Source organism: Anser cygnoides, chromosome 4 (assembly GCF_040182565.1).
Source record: "Anser cygnoides isolate HZ-2024a breed goose chromosome 4, Taihu_goose_T2T_genome, whole genome shotgun sequence".
NCBI lineage: Eukaryota > Metazoa > Chordata > Aves > Anseriformes > Anatidae > Anser > Anser cygnoides.
This window is the reverse complement of record NC_089876.1, coordinates 67,579,189-67,601,480: the sequence shown is the minus strand read 5'-3', so window position 1 is coordinate 67,601,480 and position 22,292 is coordinate 67,579,189. Positions and strand designations below refer to the sequence as shown.

General features: G+C 42.2%; 1 protein-coding gene across 21 annotated transcripts in view; it reads left to right on the top strand.

Moving 5' to 3' along the window:
- ADGRL3 (adhesion G protein-coupled receptor L3) overlaps positions 1-22,292 on the top strand; it is a 535,525-nt gene that overhangs the window by 81,414 nt on the left and 431,819 nt on the right. For all 21 annotated transcript variants that reach the window (XM_048067842.2, XM_048067827.2, XM_048067821.2 and 18 more), the window contains exon 2: positions 19,452-19,517. The gene's annotated coding sequence lies outside the window, so the exon portion shown is untranslated. The remainder of the gene's footprint in view (positions 1-19,451; positions 19,518-22,292) is intronic.

Genomic DNA, 22,292 nt, shown 5'->3' with positions numbered 1-22,292 from the left:
TGTACACAAGTTTTGAAACAGAGATCCTGGATCCAAAAACCCATAAAAGAGGAATATACAATTACTGTCCACTTCTGAAAAGCATGCATGCCATGGATTTCCTTCATCGGTGAGTGCTCTGTGGGCAGCAGGGATGGAGCCCAGTTCCCCCAAGGCATGCAAGCTCCACAGCCTCAGACCCTCTTCCCCTTCTTTCAGCTCCCCTCCACCATCCTTGCCTGTTCTCCATCCTACTGGAGTGTCCACTTTGGAAAAGCCAGAGCCATGAATTAATTCCCTTTTTCAGGGGCTGGAGCAGACCCAAGAGGAACGAGTAGATCTCCACTGAAGTGTTGCTGAGTGCCCAGTGTCTCCCAGCACTCATCTGCCGTTATCTCGTTGGGTCCTGCCAGCTCTGCATGCCTCCAAGTCTGGCTGTATTCTGCTGAATATGCTCTTTCCTTGTGAAGCTGAGTTCGTTTTCCTGCAGTCAAGTCCCTTGCGAGGTTCCTCGCCTCAGGAATTCAGCAGTCAGCCTTCAGGAGATGATGTCTGCAGGATTAAGAAGTAGCTTCCAGACTTCTGGATGGATTCCCTGGCTGGGGTGAGCGGAGCAGCCCTGAGCAATGGCTCCATGGCTTCCAGCGCCAAGCATTACCTCTAGGCATTTTACTCCATACTCCATTACTTATCTGTGTAAAAAAATTTAACAGTCGCTTTGGGTTTTTGGTTTCTCCGAAGCCTTATGTTGCCTGTGGCTGACTTCCAGCCACAGCAGAGGATGGGAAGCCTGGCTGAGCAGTGCCTGCTCACCCTGCTGCGGTGACTCCCGGGGGCAAGGCTGCTTTTGTTCCAGATGCAAACAGGCTCCACACAGCTAATTGGGAAGCTGTCACTGCTGTTTTCCTGGTACCAGTAAGTTCTTCCTCCCTGGCAAACAAAATTGCTTCCAGGAATAAAAAGTCAGAGTGGACTTTGGAAGCAAGCCGATGCTTGGGGTCCTGCTGCTTTCTCTCTTTTCTGTGCTTTTTTCAAAGCGGAGGAGACAGAAAGGGGAAGAACGTTTGTAAAATGCTCAGCCCTTCCTCTTAAGTAAGTGTTCTCTGTGTTGTCTTATTTCCAGGCTTAGGCATAATGTATCTATCAAAGCTTCCCCCTTGCCTTTGTCATGCAGTGTAGCATATTTTTGCCCTTAAGCAACGGGAACAGATGATAAGCTGGAGCTAACTGTCCTTGTCTTGAAGCTGCCAGAGTGGGGCGAGGAGTCCTAGCCAGCCACAGTGGGTACGTAGCTGGTACAAACGCCTGTCTTCCCTTTAATCTGTGCCAGTTTCCAGCTGCCTCTTTTCAAGGCCGTTGAAGGAATTGAGCTCAGTAGCCTGTCTTCCACTTGTGTTCTCAGGAAAACAGTTTTCAAATCTAGGCGTTTCTTTGTTTTGGCAAATCTGGTGCAACCATATAAATGATGCAAGGAAGGCCCACAGGGCTTGTGAGGGTGGATGGTAATTCAGTGCGTGCTCCATTCTGCCTGAGGCAGCTAAATGGGTCACCCAAAGCTAAGTGTCATAAATTATGCATATGGGTTGGAGGTCTTTGGGGCAACAACCTGTTGCTGTTTTTCAGTAGAGAGTAGGAGCTTAATCTGGGAGGGCAGCTTCATCGTACACTGCTATTTATCCCTAGGACGGGCAGACCTTGCCTTGATTTTAATTTTTTTTTTTACCCTACTAGGAGCAGCAGGAAGAGGCAGAAGGGGAAATTATTACATTAGGTAAAAGCAAAGTAGTGCCAGAAGGAGCACCCAGTGCACCCAGCAGTGTTCTCCCATGCACTTAATGATTGCCTGTTTGAAATTTAGAGTTCCTGGAAAGCTGTCTCTGCTCGTACTTGTAGCCAAGGGTTGATATTTGCAGAAGATATGCAATCCTGTCCTGATACCTTCAGTAAGTACAGGGCGTTGCTTGGATTTCCTGTGTGCTGCCAAAAATACCAAATCTCTTGATTGCCCTCAAAAACCTGGAGGCTTTGTAGCGCTTTCAGACATTTTCACTGTTGAAGTGTTAATATCCCCAAAACAACTGTAGGTCTGTATGATTCTGATTGCAGTACAAGGCTATCAAACAGTATCTGTCCCCATTTCACAGTTTGTCTTTTGCTCTCTTCCTAGAAATCCAAGCCTGTGCCTCTCCTGCCCTCCACTCCAGGCTCTAATTCAAGTCTTGCAGGGAACTCCAGCAGCTGCTTTCAGAAACGCAGGTGCATGCTTTGGTTTGACGAGGCTCATGCAAATATATCCACCTCCTTTAGGGTTAATGGTGGTTGATTCTTTGGTCCAGTCTCCCATCTGAGATTGGGTGTCCAGTGTCCCAGTTGAACATACGTAAGTTTGTAGGCTATCTAGATAAGAAAGATAAATATGTGTCTCGATGTCAGAAGCTGTCCTGGCACATTGACCCATCAGTCAGGCTTCCATGGGCTCCTGCAGTCCTTGTATTTTCACCAGAGTTTCTTTCATCCCTGATGACAAGAGAGACTTACCAGCTTCTTTCTGTGGAGTATCCCTGTTGATGTAGTCAGCAATGTGCGAGGCAATTAAGATTATTTACTCTCCTAAGTGCTGTGACTAAAAGAGAGAGCTGACTTGTAAGCATCTTTGATGATAGACATAAGAAGTCCTCTGTTATTTGGGAAACAGCAAAACAAAACAAACAAAAAAAAGCAGAACGCAAAACGGGAGCTGCAAAAACGGTCCAAGAGATAATAGCGGTAAAACACTTCTGTTTATTTGCCGCGCTGTGTATTTTTTTCCCTATTTAGCTGGATGGAGTAATGGAGTAGTATTTTATGAGCTGTATTAACTAGATCTTGGCTGCAAATTGACTCTGACTTGGAAACTGCTTTAAAACATAGAGATGAGCCAAATCAGGGATCTTTCAGCGTAGTGTCTGGAGCTCTTGTTGATAGGAAATTCTTGCACCTTGCCAGTACATCGGTTTTAGGTGGCTCTCAGGTCACAGGGATGCAGGACACAAGTCAGGCTGAAGCATGCAGATACTCAGCAAACAGAGGGCTGCAGGCATACTGAGCAGGAGTATAGATTATTCATTATGTTGCATTTCCACAGTGCTCTGAAAATTGTAAGTTCTCTCCAAATGTTCATTTGAAATTCAGCATTTATTAAATCCCACAGAGAAGTCTTTCGGACTTTGTTTTCAAAATGTTGTAACTGGGCAATCCATTTTCATTGTGGTTTTCTGGTTTTGTTCATTTAACTATTTATGGAAATTATGGGGATTCTGTTAAGAAAGCGGTCTTGCAGTATGCAACTGGCTGTCTTAATGCCCAGCCCTGGTTCTCTGTTGTGACTACAGAACCAAATGCTGCAGATTTTGTTTTCTTCTTGTGGCTGGAATAAACCATGTGTACGATGAGACCAGGGAGGGGAACTGGAGTTTGATGTAGTTCTTCCCTGAACCTTAAAAATGTTGGTTTTGATAAAATAACCTCTAGTTTCCCACTTTCTGGAGCAGGGCACAGGCTGACCATCAGTTAGTGCACTCAGTCTGATATGAGTATCAGGCTGAAATCCTCTGGCGTGTATTACACAGAATACCCAAGGGCAGCTGATCCATCAGTCCCTTCCAGCCTGGAGATCTGTGTGTCTGTGCCGGGATCCAGGAGAACAATGCCCAAAGTGAGGCTTTGAAATACAGCCTCCCAAATCTCAGACATGCTTAACCCCCCACCAGCTTCTGCTGATGTTGGAAGCTGGTTTGGGAGCCTCAGCACACCTGAGGATGAAGCTTCCTTATCCAGGTGACCGAAAATGATTGGCTTCAGTGATTTTGGAAATCTCAGCCTCTGTTTCTGCAGTGCAGCCCCCCAGACTTGTGTTGACAGCAGTGAAGAGGCTGCCCACCTGATCAAGGTTTAACGTACAAGAAACTATGTGGTCCTAGCAAATGATAAAAATATGTAAGATTTTTTTCATTATTTTTCTCCACCCCCAGCGTGTCTTGCTGTGTGAGGTGGTCCCTCTCAGTACAGTTTCTTTATTCTCTTCATCCTCCTACTGTGCTGCACAGAGTCACACCCTTTAACCCTTTTCGCCTTGTTTAATTCAATGTACGTATTAGTACAGCGAATGAGTCATCTGGCGTGTTTAAGTGCAAACCTTAGGAGGAGACAGCTCTAAAATTGCCTTTTCTACTGGAAACTGATAAGTTCATTACATATGCAAAAATGGATGTGCGTATCAGACAAAGCCAATGTATGACTTGGGAGCGAAGACCAGTCTGAAATACAAAATATATGTAACAACGAATTTAAACACCTTACTAAATCATAGCTGTGCCATTTTATTAGACATTGTTTCATAAACTATGAAAGCTTTAGCTATCATATAAATCTGTCTCTTAATAGGCAGCAGTTACATTTCTTTATAATTTATTTCTCTGATAGTGCTCAGCAAAAACACACCTTCCTGGCAGCTCTGCTTATATACATTTTGTTTATCACTGCAACTTTTTTTTTTTTTTTGTCATTCTCTCCCTGCTGGTACCATGTGAATAACAGAAACATAAGGGGAAGTAGATATATAAGATAAGTATATATTTAATTATATGTATTATTTATATATTATAATGTATATATATAATAAATATGTATCTTAAGGGGAAGGGAAAGAGGTTGTGAAGATAGGGGTTATTGGGAAGTCCTTGTGTTGCTGGTGTTGAGCAAGGGATTGAGATGGACAAGCAAAGAGCTGCTCCCATTTCTAATGTGAGATCACCCGCTGCTCAGAATAGATGTGAGTGGTTTTGATGAGCATTCCAGGAGATTCCAGCTGGCAAGTGCCTGATAAATTACAATTTGAGGACGTTGAACGTTCCTCGTGATGCCAGATGCTGGTCAGGTTTGTGTATGGACTGCCTTTCGAGGAAATTCATATTTCAGCTGGCATGGTCCTCCCAAGCCAGTCTGTGTGGCGTGGTGGTTGGCATCGGGATCTGCAGTGGGTTTGTTAATCCTTTTTTGCATCAATGGTGTTTTACCATCAACTTCAGTAAAGCAAGAGAGTGGTACCCCCCACCCTAACTTTACCAACCATTTTTACAATTTTTGGTCTGTAGTAGCTCTGCTGGAAGCTGTGGGGTAGGAGATTGGAAGAATTTATGGGAATTAGAGGAAGCTGTGTTGGAATTGGTGCCCACAACCATAATTGAGCAGAATATTGAGAATTCTGTGAAAATTAGAATCATAGAATTGATTCTAATCTAAATCTATGATTCTAATCTAAATCTATGATTCTAATCTAAATCTATGATTCTAATCTTCTAATTTTCAGAGCTTGTGAATCCGCCTGTACGAAGGGCATGGATTTTGCTCCAGCATATACGAGGGGTGCTCAGCAACACCAGCCACTACATCATGCACCATTGAGGCACAATGACGTTTTTTTCTTTTAAGATTACTTTCCTTTGTGTGTGTACAGATCATTAGAGGGAAGAAAAAAAAAGAAAGGAACCATGATAGAAAAGCTTTCTTCAAAGCGGAATTTTTACTGATAAATCTAATACTGCATGCAAATATATTGCTTCTCAATATTCTGCTAAATGGCTAGCACTGCTTTTTTTCATTCTGTTTAAATGATTGTGTTTTCCTTTTGTCATTCATTTGATGCTTTTTCAACCAATAGCCTTGCTCTGGTAAAATGTTTAGAACAATGTTTCTCTGTTTCTACTTCTCCATATCAACGAAGAAGCACCAGCAGGAATGGGGATAATCAGAAATTGCTCTGAGATGTTCAGCAGCTGATGATTTTTGGACAAATGACCTCTGTAATGGTTCATTAAAAAAAAGAAAATTAAAGCCTTTTTTGCTCCAATTACTGGAGTTCTGTCATCTTTTTCTCAGGTCAAACCATTAGTAAAAGCTCCTCCCCCCTTGATTAGCCTCTGTCAACAGTTACACTTGGAAAAGTTGGGCAATGCACTGCTGCTTCCATTTTAAGGAAAGCCAGAGGAGTGCTCGTCATTTTAAGAGTCAAAGAACCATCTCTCATATTTGAAAACAAGACAGCTATAAAAAAAACATTGGTATCCATTGAGACACCTGTTTGTGCAAAACTTCCTTAAAGGAGCACTTAAGAAAAAATGGACTTTTGCTTAATGCCTTTTATTTTTTTATTTATTTTTAATTTGGAAGGGATTATTCATTTATTTACGTGACTGTAGAAAAAAATGTGTCCACTAAAACCTATATGCCTAGAAGTTAGTCAGACACAGCTATTGGATACAAATGAGTACAGTTTTCTAGAAGCTGAAAGCATCTGTGATGTGGGCTTACTGTGGGTACAGAAATGTCACCTTGTGTGTTGGTGTATTTGTTGTGATGGACCACCACACAAAAGCTGTTTTCCCTGAAACCAGTCTGCGAGTTGCTAGGTTTTTCTTGCAGACATCCCACCCAATATGTCTCTGTGATGTAAATAACCAGTAATTTAGCTCCTTTAAAAAATATATGCTTACCTGAAATACTTGCCTGCATCTTAAATTTGCTTTTGCTTGTGTCAGACTACTGATGACATTGCAAAATGAAATGAATATTTGATTGCAGTTTATAACAAATGCAGGTCTAATTGGTTCAGCCAGTTGTGTTCTTGTATCTGATGTGATCAAGCCTCCCTTGGAAAAATACAGCCAGGCCCCAGTACAGCAGGGTCCTTCACATCCTTAATTTTCGTCCATGGTATTTTTACAGATGCTGATGAGACCCCTCAGTTGTCAGAAGCTGAGAAGGGCTGGCTGGTTTGCCTTGCTGCAGCAGTAATGCTAAGTTTTAAGTTTTAAACCATTTATAAAAGATGGCATGGCAGCATGCGCCGGTGAATCTTGGGGTTTTAGAGCATACATAGAGTTAAGCTCATGCTTAAACTGTGCAGTTAGATGCTCTCAGGCTTTGGAATGGATAGTAAATGTACTCATAAACTAAATAAAAGAGAAGTGCTACCAGGAGCATCCATCTTGCCTGAGATTCAAGAAGAAGCTGAGAAAGTGATATTTTTGCTGTTTGGTCAGGTGTGTCAAATGCAAGCAGCAGCTTTGCAACAGAAGGACTCTTCTGTCACAGATATTTAAGCAAGTTATTATAACACTTATTCTTGTCCTTTCTGTGAAAAATTGTGGTGAGTATTTGAGAGATGATTTGTTTATTCTGGCTAACTGCAAACAAAACTTTATTGTTTACCTTTTAAAAAATTTAGAGTGAAACCAAGCAAGGAAATTTAAAAAAAGAAAAAAAAAATTAAGCGGTTGAAAAGCAGTGACCTTCTCAAATACACAGAGAAAATCTGTGTTAGTGAGAGCTGGGTATGTGCTACCTCTGGGTACCAACAGCAATGACAATTAAAATCTAGAGTTACCTGCTTTGAAATGAAAAGCAAATCAATTTGATTCTTGGTTACCCTTTTTATATCGCAACGAACGAGCTGAGCTATTTGTTCTTAATTCCAGAAGTTGCAGCAGTTTTCCTGAAAAGGGAGGATTGTACAAACTGCTTGGCAGGAGTTCAGCAGGTAGCAAGCAGCTGAGTGCCTGTTTTAACTGCGTGCCCAGGTCACAACAGACGTCTCTCTATGGCATTAGGGACATTACGACATTACCCCACCCGTGTGAGGTAGCGTGCTGCATCAAGACCAAGTACGGGTCTCCAAACCTTCATGAGAATGCTTGTAGAGAAAAGTCTTGCTTATGAGGAGGTTTTTAATGGAAGCATAGGTGAGTAACAGACGTTAGTAGGGACGCTGTTCAAGGTGCAAGTGCCCAACATCAGATGCACACTCAGAAATATTTGCCAAACACCTATAGCAGCACTTGCTGCCCCTTGGGTCAAGACGTGTCTGACACTCAATCCCGGCGCTCCTAGGAGCCAGGGCAGCTGTTCAAATAGCTCTGCTATAAATCACCCTGTTTACAGATGGGAGGTGTGACATCTTGCGAACCGCAGGCTCTGCATGTCGGAGAACCGCGTAATGAAAACCATGGAAAGCAGAGACCCTGATGGCTTCAGCGGGGTGGAGCGGTGTCTTGCACGGCTGGAGGCTGAAGCGATGTCAGCCCGGCAAAGCCAGGTGGATCGTCTTTCTGTTTCTGATCTGTTCCACTTTCTGGTGCAAAGAAGAAAATATTTTTAACGCAAAATCCGTTTTAAAACATAACACACACACACACAGCCCCTGCAGCTGTTGGAAAGGTGTTCGGAAGTATGGCGTATTAGAAATAGTCCCAGCTGAAATGGATTAGCAGGCAGAGTTCAAGTGAGGAGGTCAAACGTGTAAACTGAATGCAATTTATCTTGTGGCACTGCAGTTTATCACATGGTTGCAGAAATAAAGAAATACCACACACATGCACATATTCACACCTAATAATTTAGGAATAACTGGAAAAGGTCTTAAAAGATATTAAAAGGCTTCTGATAACGTCGTGGTATCTGGAGTAAGAAACCAAAGACAGTTGCAGTCAGTTCCAAAATAGCTGTAGTCAGAGATGTCTTTATATGTCTGTCATTCTTATATTTATGTATATTTCACTTCTCAGAAAAAAAGGTATTGAACACTCTTACTGCATAGTAACTTATTGTGTATTGCTTGGCAGGGGGTTGGACTAGATGATCTCCAGAGGTCCTATCCAACCTGAAGCATTCTGTGATTCTCTAACTGGGGAGACACTTCAAGGATTTTCCTTTAAGAATTCCTTAATGCTACATCTCTTGTAGCATCCCTTAATGTTCTTGTAGCCTGTCCTTTTGGTAAAGGGTTATTTTCTGCATTAGGAGCAGCAGGAAGCTTTCTTTTTTTCTTTTTTTTTTTTCCTTCCCTTTTAATAATCTTTATTATTAGCTAGAGGGCCAATCCCCCTGGATTGCAATAGTAGATAATTTAGATAATTGAATTTGTGAGAATATCTGCAAAGAGACTCCTGTTTCCATGGTGGCTTTTGGCTCCTGCTCATTGCGGATCCTTATGGTGAAGATTTACAGTACATGCTCACTCCTCACATTGGATTTTACTCACGTGCCCCATTTTGTGAATGCAAGCAATGATGACCAAAAAGCCAAGGCACATCTTTCAATAGCTTTTCCACTATATAAGCTCTTGCTTCTCATCCCAGTACAGGATTTCCAAAGCCTGTGCTCTGCTGATACCCCGAAGTTGGTGATATTTGGTGTGTCAGAATCGCATGCAATATATTGCTTGACAGGTTGCAAAGCTCATAAAATGAGCTTGTGAAGGCTCATTTAAAGGTCATGGAAGACACTCATCAAAATCTGGCCATCCTGGGACTTGTAGATTGGACCTCATCATCTTGAGACAATGCAGTCTGTTAGCAGTCTTTATTCTTGTGTTGGATATTAATATCATCTAAGGCTGTGCCTGTATGTGAGGCCTTCAAACTCTGATGTGGGAAGGTCTTCCTTTGCACTTCAGAAGATGTTTACTAATGTCACCAAAATAGAAAAGGGGATGGGCCTCCGCATGAAGGAGGAACTGTGGCTGGTGAGCCACTCAAAATCAAAAGGTCAGGATAATTTTGCATTTCAGTCATATTGAATTCTAAGTTTCATGATAAATACATCTTTAAAAAAAAAAGTTATTTGGGTGGCATAAAATTCCAGTGAAGGATGCTAGTGTCACGTTAATAATAATTACTTAGAAGTGTGGAAAACTCATCTTGAGCAGCCTCTATTAGACACTATCTCCAAATGAAATTTAAAGTAGGAGGTAATTTCTAGGTGCAATTAAAAACTTGTCAGAGTGGAGAAGCAACCACTTTCTGTCTCATTTTGATTGTAAGCACTGTAATGAAGTGGAGCTGCCTGGCATTTCACTTCTTGGAGCCTGAGCATAGGCAGTCCTAGTGCAGCGTCTGGTGCAGTTGCATTTCTAATGCGTTAGGCTCTGATGTCGTTCTCGGAGGAAAAAAAACGCGTAGAACTTTGTTTTCTATGGTAATCTTCTTATAAGGATTTTTAAAATAAGCCCCTGAAATATCAGCAGCCCTTACTTCAACCATAACCATTTCAAGATGTGATCTTTGCAGTAAGCTATTGAGGTAGCATGCGCGTAACTTTTCCTTCTCCCTGCTTGCCAGTTGCTGGGGGGATAGTAATTGGAGCATGGAGCCCTCCTTCCAGTATGTCCTCCCTGGCTGCATATTTCTGGACTCATTCTTTGCTTTTGTTTGCTTATCTTTTACAGTATTAAGGAACTTGATACATACAAGAAGTGCCTCAACAACAGCCTTGGGGCACAGGGAGGTTGTCTGCTTTGGTTTCAGACCAAACCCTTTTTCCTTTGCTGTTTCTGCAGTCCCTGTGCATTGCTACCACTGTCCCAGTCTACTTCTGGCCTGGGCAGCTCCTGTAATCACGCTGTGGATGGACTTTTGAATTCTGACTGTCTAGCACTGAAAATGAATTTGTGTGTCCCTGAACCTGGCTCTCTGACCTCAGTTTCTAAGAGCCATTCATCTTGTTTCAAGTTAGCAGATTTTGGGGTACAGTGTTATGGAGAGACCATCAATGGGGCCAAGATAATTACTGTATGTTAGTTTGCATGTTTTTGTCTTCATGTTTCCCACAAGTGGGCCATTTAATAACAGGATCTGTGGGCGTTTTGTCATGATTTCTCACAAGGTTGGCCTTTTCAAAGGAACTGCTGGGCGCCCAGGCAGAGAGATCTCATTTTAACTCAGGAGTTATGGGACAAGACGCTCTTCAAATCCTTGGTGCCAGTGACTATGGTGAGATTGCATCTTAGTTCACACACCAACTGTGGCCCACAGTGACCATCCCCATCTGTTCTCCATGAGATTCAGTGGGATGCCTGTAGGGCCATCCACTTAGCAGTGTATTTGCATAGTTCAGGATGCCCTTGGGCAGTGGTTTGCGATGGACCTTCATGAAGGACTCCCCAGCTGCTGTCAACGGCAATACAGAGCTGGGTAGATGCCTCGCAGCTCCTATTTTAAGTTGCTAGTTTTGGGATAGGGCTGCCTGGTGGCCTGCAGTTCTGCTTAAGGGTTTGCCATGTCCTGTCACCCAACAGATCACAAGGCCGATGATTTAGGTTTTGAAGAATGCTGTTTTGGGAAAGCACAAAAGTCTATAAAGCAAGATGAAAGCTAATTATGGCTTGAACTTGTGCATAGCAGAAAGGTTGCTTTAACCCTCTTTTATAAGGATGTTTAAGGAAACCCTCAGAAGATTGACTTAGCATGGAAAAGATGGAGACAGTATCTCCTAAGTTCGGATGGTGGTGTCTGGTGGGATTTTTGCTTTGTGTGTGTTGTTTTGGTAAGGATTGGCAGGGTTCTAGGCTTGTGTAGCGCTACGCATTTTATGGCGTATTTAAATGTCTATAATATAAATAGCTTTACCATCAGAAGGCATAAATGTCAGCCTATTGACACATTATAAAGACACAAATGGAATGTAGCCTGGCAGACTGGTGCTGGTTTTGAGATTTAATAGTACATCTGTATCATTTATCCCAGTGGGAAATAACACAGGATGTTGCCTTGTAATTTTTTACTACTGTATAATAAAACGTAACCATAATAAATGGTGTCTAAGCAAGTAACACAGCAGATTCTGGATTTCATCCAGTTTGTCTTCACCACTTTTTGTAGGTTAGTTTGCCCCCCCAACTTTAGGCAACATACTATTTTGACTGAATACAAATTGAATGTGGTTCTCTTTAATGTGTTGCATACATACAGAGAAGGAGACCCCTCCTGTGCCAAATGCATCCCACCTCTCGGTTTGCTGGGGTTAGCAGTGTGCTGTGTTCATTCCTCTTTAAATCATTCACATCCTGAGTTGAACTGTCTTTGAAAGGATCTGTTATGCATTTCTTCATTTCAAGAATGCCTTTGCACGTTGATTGCTTTTCCAAATGTCTGTACAGCGGTACGGTGTTATGTGAAAGTAGCCTTTTTACAAAAATTCAAGTAACATTTCATCTAATTCAAGAAAGAGTATTTCTTCTAAGTGTTATCAGTCTTGTGCAAACTGAGAGGAAGGATTTGTTGGGTTCATCTTGTTAAATTTAACTCATCACTTGTTCCCTTCCCAGAGCTGCTGGGGCATCTAGGCTCGTGTAGTGCTACACATTTTATGGCATATTTAAATGTCTATAATATTTATTTTCATGGGATGGGGGTGCACTGGGTCTAGGATGGCAGCATGTCTTCTCTAGGCTCAGGCTCAGTTTTGCGTTGACAAATGGACCACGAAGAACTGCTGCTTGCTGCTTCCCCTCTTTCTAGCAGGCCTTGGCTTCGTCTCTGGGGCTCTGAGGGTGATGTCTCCCTCTAGCTGGAAGCAGCAGGGCCAACGTTTTGTCCTGCTTGGGAGGTGCTCTGTCCTGTCCAGTGCTGGCTCTACCCGAATTGCAGGGTCTGGGCTGTCCCACTGCTGCAGGCTCTGAGCTTTTTTAAAGGCAGGAGAAGTCTGAGAAGTACTCCACATGCATTTAGGCATTTCTGCGGGGGTCCAATATGCAGAAGGGCTCTGTGAGTGCTTTCTAACATCTGGCCTATGATGCTCCAAGTGAAGAGAAATATGAAAACATTATTCTGTGCATATGAGAGTATTGCACATTTGTAAAAAGACAATTAGCATAGAAATGAGGGAGGCTTTTGATTCATCAAGTAGATTCAACAGACTGTGTCATTTCCTTGATTCTCATTTTAATTAGGATTAATCAGTTTTATCTCCTAAGGTCTTTGCTGGGAATTTACATGAAACAGAAGACTTTGGTCAGCGGTGTGCCAGTGTAATAGCCCCTGCTTGAAGAAATCCAGCTGTGACACGTATACGCAGGATTAGATTTGGCAGGACCCCAGGCTCCCTTCTCCTCTCAAATTAAATGACTTGCTGTTGCAGGCAACCCACTGGGTCTTCCAATACCAGGGCCTGAGCTTCACATAGCTGCCTGGTTGCTTGCTTCCAAACTCACTTGGGACTAGTATATTGCTTGGAAAAGTCCCTGGGATGCCAGCGTGAAATAATGGCTGCTTTCTGCTCCAAAGACACACACAAAAGTCTCGCTTAATCCCAGCAGCCATCCATCCCCACAGCTGGGAGCTAGAGCCAGTTGAGACAAAATGAAGCTGACCTTTTTATCCTCAAACTCAATATATTTCACAGAAGCATATGGCTTTGGATGGAGTTTTCTCAGGTTCTGTTTGATATGTTAGAAGTGGAAAATGAGGGAAGGGAGCCAGGTAGTTATATTGGAAAGAGAACAGTGTCCCAGCTGCCTCGTAGGGGAGAACATGAGGCTTAAGTGTGTGTTCTGCATGATGCAGAGCAGAAGCATGATTCCAACATCCCTTAGGTGAGAGATGCTGTCCCAGTACTAGGCACTGTTCTGTTTTTCTTTTTTTCTTTTGTTTCTCTTTCTTCTTTTGCTTCTTTCTTCCTCCATTTTTTTTTAATCTTTACATTTCTTAAAGTCTCTTTCTCATCCCATTGAGAGAAAAAAATCTTTAAAAAACTGGAATCAAATTGAGAGAAAAAAAAATCTTTAAAAAACTGGAATCAAATCCATCTTTCTGTTTCAGTTGCTAGTATATTTAAGACCGACAAATTCAACTTCAGAAATTAGAGTCATTTGCAAACACAATAAGTATTTTATTGTGATTGTTTTTCTGTACCTAAAATAGATGTCTTGCAATGAAAGCTTCCCTGGAATACGTAGGTGAAAATTTAGCTTGCAATTTGTTTCCATAGTGGAAAGGATGTGATTGTTACAGAACATATGAAATCTAAATATTTTACTATTAATTATAGGAGAACAAAATTTTCATCCACATGGGCACCACAACAGTAACGGTGGTGGGCTTTAAGCTTCTTCCACTCAGATAACAGATTTGAAAGCTAGTAGGCATATGAACAAGAAGAAAATGGAGACAGAAGGCAAAAAACTGCTGAAGGGAAAATCCTACTGAAAGCCCACAAAGCATTTTCAAGCTTGCAGAAATGACTTGCTCCGTTCCTGTTACACAGAAGTGTTAAAATGAGAGCAGACGACCCCTCTACCCCAAATCATTCATCTGTTATGTCTGTGATGTATTTAGACTGAATCCTTTCCCAGATGCTGCGGATCTGTCGGTTCCAGTGGAAATTAATGGGATTTTACCATTTGCTTTGAGGAAAAGAGGACTGGCCTTTCTCTTGCTGTCTTTGGCAGGAAGGAGAGAAGAGCTTTCCTGTCTGCTCACTTTAAATATTGCATCTTTTTAAGCCTTTTTGCCAGATAGGCTAATTTGTGTTACTGCAATATACCATGTTAGAAAATTACAGAGGTTAATGTACAGCACTGTGATACACAACCATAATGGTAGACTCTAATGTTTTTTAAATGGTAAACTGAACGAATTCATAATACGAGTTGCCCTGAATTGCCTGTAATTCTTGCCAAAGATTAGTTTAGCATTGCTTTTAATATTTTATGTGCTAAAGTTGTTTACAAAGACTAAAAGCTTCCCTCACTTTGCACACTAGTACTTTGTCCTTTCACAATACAAAGCGTAACAGAAGCACTCTCTTGCAGACTAATTGTATGGCAGGAAGTTTGACTAAATTGCAGCTATACTGTCTTTGAAAGATTTTTCTAGTAATCAGTGAAAACTATATAAGATTTATGGTGTCGTATCTCATCTGGGTAGTTAGAAATCTAATCTTTCACAATATCACTAGTTGCATATTAATATTTTTAAGTATGTAAAACACAACTGAATAACATAGGAGGTTTTGACTTTAAATGTTACCATAGAGATTTGACTGTCCATAATCCCATTAAAATAGAAGAGTACAAGATAAAACGATCCATTTGCAATTATAATTATGCATACCGAGATTGACCATTCCTTAAAGAATTGGAAATGCAAGATGGAGAAGGGCACTTGAGCAATCACTCTGTGTTGAAAGCATTGATGGAAGAATAAAAAGTTGAGGGGGGATCGATTTGTCAGTAATGTGCTCGAAACATACGGGAAGAATTTCTATGGAAGGTGAAAGGAAGTGCACGGTGGAAGAGGGGCAAAAGCTGGCACGTGACACAGGCAAAGCAGGCTCCCTGTGGCTGTGTCCTGCTCTTCCATCCCTCTTGCTCCAACAGGTCAAGAGGATCCAAGCCTGTAGCATCCCCTGTGACTATATTCTGCATGTCTTTGAGATGTATTTGTCAGGTGAAAAACAGAGAGATGGCGGCGATGTCCTCCATCAGGTGGTACTCACACTTCTATTATTAAGTGACAGCTTTGGTTTGTCACAAGTCAGGCACTCGTCCACTTCTGTCGCATGGTGGATGTTTAGCTGGTCGCGTGGTAGGGTTTTGTCATGTTGTAGGGTTGTGTCGACCATTCCTCTTTTCACAGTTCAGTGTTTGGGTGCCTTGTTGTCAAAGGACTGGGTACACGTCTGTCCTCTACTAAAATGTGTGTCTTGGGATGCTGAAGATACTGAGCAATGGGGGCAATAAGTATAGGCTGTTGTTTTAAAGCTGGTCTCTGCTTAGGTCCAAGAGGCTCTTGCAGAGGGAAAAAGGGCCTGGGGAAACAGCAGGTGTACTTTTGTATGGGACTGGACCATTACCAAAGCAAAGAGTTCTTTTGGCTCCAGTTTTGCACATGGGGAATGCATATTTTGTCTAAATCTCCCTTACTATCTTACAATTGTGATGCCCACTTAAGGTAACTCTTACTGCCATGGCTAGCTTTGCGTGGAGAGCCACCACAAAAACACGTATTACAAGAGAGAACAGCAAAGAACACTATGAACCACTTTACCTGCTCTTGACACTTGATAAATAAAGTGTATTAGTTGATCAGCTTTGTATGGGAGAGTCAGCACGGCCTCATGAATGGGGCTGTGGCTGAACAGCTGAGGAAATGGGCTTTGTTCTAGCTCCTCCAGTGGCCTGCTGTTTGACCTTGAGCAACTTTTTTTTTTTGTCTCCATGCCTGTCTTTCTGCTATTCTTTGATTTCCTCATCTTGGAGGATGAGCTCTTCGGGAGAGAGATTTGTTTGCATTGTGTTCTGTGAACAATGAAGTCTGAGCCTAGCCAGCGCCTCTAGGGGCTTCTGTAACACAAATTATAATTGTTAGCTTTAATCACTTTCATCCAAAAAAAAAAAAAAAAAAAGAAGAAGCCTGGTAATGGAGGATGTCAGTGTGTGGGTTTTGGAAAGATCTGTAAGGGTGCATGTTAATTAAGCCACTGTAGGTGGAGAGTTCGTGGTTTGGTTTCACAGGGCTGATGCAGAGACACTGGTGACCGGGAGTGGTGCCGTGCTGCTCCGTATGGGTTTTCAACCCCAAAAGCACTGAGCTGGGCGCTCACTGCTGTACTGGAACAGAGGCAGAACATCAATGGCTGGTCGGCCATTTGGCGTTGTGGCGAAGACAGCAGCTTGTGGGTGAGCCATCCCATCGTGATGGATTCTCCTCCCAGCCGTTGCTGTTGCTGAACAGACAGTGTTTATCATTCCTCTCCCTAATAGCTGCTTCTGTTTTGGCACAGGGGTGAAGCAATGCACTGGTTTGCAGATTAATTGCCCTTCTTTTGGCATCCAGAGAGGCAGAGCAGCATGCCCGTGTCCTGCTCAGGCGGATGCGTTACTCACCATAGCAGAAGATTCGGAAACATTTAGCCACATGAACACCAGCAGTCACATTAGGAAGAGCAGGCTTTGTTGAAGTATGTATGCTACCCCTTTACCAGTAATCTCTGCAGGTAGAGCTCCAAATAACACGTGACAGAGCAAGAGGGAAACGATGATTTCCCCCACTTCATCAGTATCTGAAGTGAAACCTCATGCCAGAGTGCACTTGTGGTTCAGAAATGTGACCCCAAGTCCATTGTCCAGGCTGAGTACAGCTGGGTGAGAAATGACAAATGCTTCCTGAGGAGAAGTGCTGTTGGTTTCAGAGCAGGTTGGTAGAGTGATTTGGAAAGCAGTGAAAGAAAATAAAAACGAGCTCCCACTGCACAGGGGGCAGGTGCTGTAAGGCTGTGGGTGTTAACAGGAGTCAGAGATAAAGCAACGTCTCCTCCTTTAATGTGTTCGTTCTATGTTTTAGGGCATCATCTAATGCTAAACCCCTGTAGCTCCTGCTCTGCACCCACTCCCAGTCAGTTCTGACTCTCTAGCAAGTATTTTGCAAAATCTTTGCTGTGCAGGAGTCTAGGTATCGTTCCCTTCTGTGATTAAAATAAGAACAAAAATTCCCCAAACCACATTTGAAATCTGCATAGAAATAGCATATGGCAGAGGCCAACTCAAGGTTATACACTTGACATTTGGGGAGGGAAAGCAAGAAAGATTTACCAGTCAGTACGCTCACATTATGATAAAATAAAGGTAAGTTGTGAGGAGAACATGCACTGAATCCTTAAAACAGCACAGCAGAGCCATAAACCACTGTATGTTGTGCTATCTCTAGCCCTTTATGATCTAAGCAGAAGCGAAACCCTGAGTATCATAAATGAAACAAAGATCTTGTCTTAATTTCATTTAAAAAGTCATTGCAAGGTAATGGGGTAACAGACATTAACTTGTTCAGTCTCTGCGAACCACCATTCCTGCTCTAAACAGCTGCCATCAAATTGGTTATTCTCCAACAGCTTCTCGGAGTCAGGTGGAGTTTCTGCAATAAAATATAAGTAGAGTAGTCTAAACAAATAGCACTTTTCCTAGAAATAAAGTATATGGATGCCCTCATGAGGTGTTGCCTGATCTGCTCTGCAGTTGCAAAAACGTTTTTCCTACTGAACCGGTATATATTTGATCAAAATCCAAGGCTGCAAACAGCTCACATCTGGGGACTTTTTCATTTGTACAATGAGAAATAATAGCCAGTCTTACCCTGAGTTTGCCTGTACATTTCTTAGATTGTCCACAACCTGTTTATTGCTTACAGAGGCAATTTTGCTGACGTACAGGCACGGAACAGTCTCTTTTTCTTCCCGAGCATCCATTCTTGCCTATTATAGAGAAATCACTCAAAAACTGGCTCGCATGCTGGACTCTCAAGCATTGTTTTAAGTTTTAATTTACTTCTGACTTCCAAGGTTACTGCGTACAAGTGATTGCTCCTTTAGTACGTAAATAAGATCAGTTATGCACTGGGGACCGATGCCTCAGCCATATGAGCTCCTTCCTTTCCTACTCCCTGGGGATTGTCTGTTGAAGAATACGTAGAGCTGGGGTGAAATTTTCATTGGGGCATCAGAGATTAAAGACGACCATTCTAGATTGGCTGTGCTGTGAAACCACAGCCCTAGGGCTGCTGGTTTTTGTCTGCAGAGTTTTTACAGTATGGGATGAGCTGGCTGTGGGGTAGGGAACTGGGGCCATGGCAATGGAAGGAGGAGGGGGAAAGCTGTCCTGCAGTCCGTATCAGGAAAGGTTTTAGGGACCCACTGCCACACACGACTATGGAAGCAACTGGACTCAACAGGGGATCCTTCTGTTTTCAGGCTTTGCAGTTGCTGTTTGCCATTTTAACATACTTCTTCTAAATTTTGTATCTTTTGTTGGAAACAAGATGTGGGGAGGTGAAGTCATTGCTATATCCCTTCTGTGGATTTTTTATTTTATTTTATTTTCTAATTGCTTGAATGGGGCTGGGTAGCATCCCAGGGTCCTGCGCCATCCAGCTTGGCTCTGACAAAACTGATTCCCACTGAAGTTTCATTTGTAGCAACCCCAGCTAGGAGGAGCAAATTTTCACGTGCAATTGCTACTAGTAAACTCAGCACTTCCAGGAGGCTGACTTGGATCCACGCATTTCATGCTTTTATCAATTAACGTTACATTTAGCATCTAGCACTATGTGTAGAAGAAAATACTGAAGATATAAGGGGAGGAAATTTATGGTGTAACTGTTGAGGAACAGGAAATAGCATCCTTACAATTATAATTCATTTTATGTTATTTGCAAACCAGATGTTTCTTTAATATTCAGGCGCAGAAACCTCTAAAACCATATGATAAATCCTCAAGTATAAAAGTAGTTTATCCAGATCCTGTTGGTGACTGTCATGGTGTGTATGTGCATATATGTGCACATATATTTGAAAGTTACCTGTATCTCTTTTTTTTTTCTTTATTTTTCCCGTTGGCAATGATAGCTTCCACTGATTTTTCATCCAGCCTTTGATAGCTGCGTGCTATTACTGTCTTCCTATACAGAGATGCGCTGCATAAAGATTAAAATAAATTGTACAGGCTTTTGAAAATCAGATCTGTTGTCCAAAAACATTTGTTCCTTGCTGTATCCTCTGTCGCAGAGGACGTTTATGTATTTCTGTAGAGCAGAAAGTTCATGAGTGCCTAATAAGTCCTCAGAGGCAAGTATAAATGTTTTTTAATTATTTTTTCTCTTTGTTTCCAGAAATGCTGAATTCGGTACTCTGCAAAACTAGCGTATGGATTTTTAGCACCTGAAGAACAAGAAAAGGTAATTACTGCATCTCAAAGTCTACCTTTATTTCTTAGCCATGCTAAAATATTAAACCTCTCGACCTGATTATGTTGTGTGAGCCTATAGCATTGTCTCTGTATGTGGCTTTTGTGTATTTCAGTTTTCAGTTATGCATTCACAGTTGTTTCTTGAAAATATTCCTGTATGGAAAGGGAGGAGGGAAACAAAGGCAGCAAAGCATAAAAATGCTGAAGTAAAATGCTATGGAATAACATAGTGTGAATTTTTTCAGTGCATGTAAATGTGAAACGGGTAAAAGAGAAAATCAAGGTTTAGATGTGCCAATGGAAAATGCTGTGGAGCTCTTTATATTTGCAAGGGCACCTCAGACAGCCTTGTAGCACAGGGTGCAGGTATCGAAGGAGGCTTGGTTTTCAGCACTACAACAGCAGCCTCCCCATGTTTTGGTGACCAAGTCACTCGTGGGGTGGCGCACCCTGCTCTGGGGGTCGTGAGGTCTTCTGCTGCCTGTGAGCCTGCCTCCTTCAGTCAGGTCCTCTGATCCTCTTGGGTCGTGACATTTTGCTTGGGTATTGCAGCTCGACAGGGCTGTTGCTCAGTTGCTGGTGTTAAACAAAATGCTGGTCATCAAACTTTCATGAGCCACTTTGCCAGGGGCTGCATCTTGAAAGAGTAGGCTCTGGAAAGCAGCGAGGAAAGCGGTGCAGCTTCGTTCAGCCACTGTCTCGTGTATTTTGTTCCACCTTCTTTCCAAGGCTGAGAGGCACGCACCTCTGCAGGACCTAGTGTGTTTTTGCACTTTCCTTCTTTCTGGAGGCAAGTGACATACAAGTTGGGCAAGGAGGGCATGGCCATGTTGAAGAATCGTGGTCCTATTTCATCTGGTTCCTCCTTCCAGCTGTATAGAAGTCATTACTTCAAAATGAGGAGAGATGCCTACATGCAGATGCCACAGTATGGAGAGCAAAAGGAAATATATAATGTGAAGTCTGTACACTTAGGTATAAAAAAGTTAGCACGGTGGTATTTAAAAACACAGATGTGAAGTGATACGGAGAGCACAAACAGGGAATGTTGTGAGGGTCAGGAAGGCTTCCGTATGCACCCCTAACTTATGAGTGCATAGCTTCTTATGAGACACTTAATTTCATTGTTTTGGTTTGAAAAATGCATGTGAGTGACATCTTGTGTTCAGTATGTCTGCAATGCTGTACTGGTCACAGACTCACAGAATGGCTGAGGTTGGAAGGGACCTCTGGAGATCACCTAGTCCAACCCCTGCTGAGCAGGGTCACCCAGAGCACGTTGCATAGGATGGCATCCAGGTGGGTTTTGGATATCTCCAGAGAAGGAGACTCCACAACCTCTCTGGGCAGCCTGTCCCAGTGCTCTGTCACTCTCCCAGTAAAGAAGTGCCCTCTCAAATAATTAGCACATGCATTTTAGAGGTAGTATGTAAACAAAGACGGCAAGCACAAACAAATCATGTAAGTGGACCGATGCCACCTTCGTGTATCAGTATTACAGTTCTTTAAAAGCCCATTTTCCTGCACAGCAAATGGAAGCGTCATCTCGGTTCTCAGCAAATATGTTGAAACACAATAAAAGGGCTTACATTTGCAACTTGCTCTCATTCTTGTGTATGTTTTGTGGTGGACTGCATCCATCAGTTTAGTAGGAAATTATGACAGGAGAGGAAAAATATGAGATTGAAGGAGAAGCTCTAGAATCAAATAAACATTTGAACAAAATGCATTAAGTTTTTACAAACCACACTCCCCTGTAGTGTTGTCTCACAGTGTTTTGAATTTCCTTCCATGTGATGATGAATGGGACTCTTTTTTGTTGGAAACTCCCATTAGGATTTACAGTGTCACATAAAACTGTAAAGCGTTGTGTGACCATCCCCAGCTCTCTTCTCTGCCCTTGGACTGTTATAATGTGTATGGGAAGTGTACAATAACTGTCATGGGGACTCAAGCAATTCATTGCTCTGAGTATAAGGTTATTTTATCCATGTTAAAAAGAGAAACTCAAAAATCCAATTTCTTTTAAATCATAAATTTTAAAAAGGCAGTAATGGAAAGGTGTTTTGTACATTTTTTCCCCCTAGGTATCTTGCAGGTTACAGTAACGTGCTATGTAGTGGCAAAGACAAGAACTATGCTGCACTGTGGAGTTCACTGGTATTTTGATTACTTGGTTCTCTTCTTTAAAAAAGTAAAAGTTTAGTCTCTTAAGTTATCTGAGCAATTTAAAATGATCTTAGGCAATCCAATCCTTTATATTTATTTATGCTTTTGGTACAGTTTTAAGGAGATTTCTAAGAAATCTGTATTTCTTGTTGCAAGCAAGGAAAGAACTCAATATACCCCCGATTCATCATGGCTAAGTGCTTTCAAAGGACTTGCAATGAAATTCCCTGTGCTTTAATGCAATGTGGCTCAAACAGGGGAATTATTCCCACTGGGTTTCTTAAAAGCTATAGGCATTGTTTTAAAGTTCAGACATAAACAATACTGTAAGTAGATAGGGTTTTGTGTGTTGCAAAGAAATGTCCACCCTGTTGTTATGCGTGATCAATATGTCATTTTTATCAGCTTCTCCTGTTCTCTGAGGTCAAGTCACACACAATTTTTTTAAGCCCATGAAACGGATCCCACAGAGACATTTAGCTCTGTCGACTGTACGAGCAGGGCAACCACCAGCTCCATAATTTCTCAAGACCTGGATTCAGCAGTGTCCTTTCGTTGGGTACAGTGTGTCACCAGGTTGCTGTGGCCAGGTTAG